Source organism: Sinocyclocheilus rhinocerous, unplaced genomic scaffold (assembly GCF_001515625.1).
Source record: "Sinocyclocheilus rhinocerous isolate Xijiao unplaced genomic scaffold, SAMN03320098_v1.1 scaffold574, whole genome shotgun sequence".
Lineage (NCBI taxonomy): Eukaryota > Metazoa > Chordata > Actinopteri > Cypriniformes > Cyprinidae > Sinocyclocheilus > Sinocyclocheilus rhinocerous.
Window position 1 is genome coordinate 2,956,342 of NW_015659919.1, and position 591 is coordinate 2,956,932.

Here is a 591-nt window from a genome sequence, read left to right on the forward strand (position 1 = left end):
AGTGCCCCTGACTGACCCCCCCATTTAAAATGCTCTAGACACGCCACTGCACATTCATAGTATATAAAACATACTTTTTTTTAACAATTCTTAAGTAATTGCTTATTCAAAAGAAGTATTAACTTGGAGATTATGCGATTTTCAGATATAGCCACTGGTGACACGTTTCCTCCACGGTGCGCTGAGGCTGAGGCCTCCGGCCAGAGAAGCTTATGCTAAGCGGTGGATCAGGATGCTATTCCATAGCCTTGAGTCCTCTGATCTCCCCTCTCCAGTGGGGGTCAAGACTCACTCCTTCTGAAGTTGGCCTTTGGGCGGGATGTCCCCGCCTACTTTGTCAGGTGCCTACCTGCTCTCTGCGCACGTTCCCTCCAGTCTTTTCACCTAGTCTTTATAGGTGAATCATTGAATCATTCACTCAACTGATTTGTTAAAAAACAAATCGAGAGAACGCGGTTCAGTTATATATAGATCAGTGAGTGTGAGCGCTAACTGCGCCGGGGTGCGGAACGTATGATACGTGCAGCATGATTGCGTGAACATTTCTGAGCGGCAAGAGAGATAGATCTGTAAAGCAATATATTGTGAGAG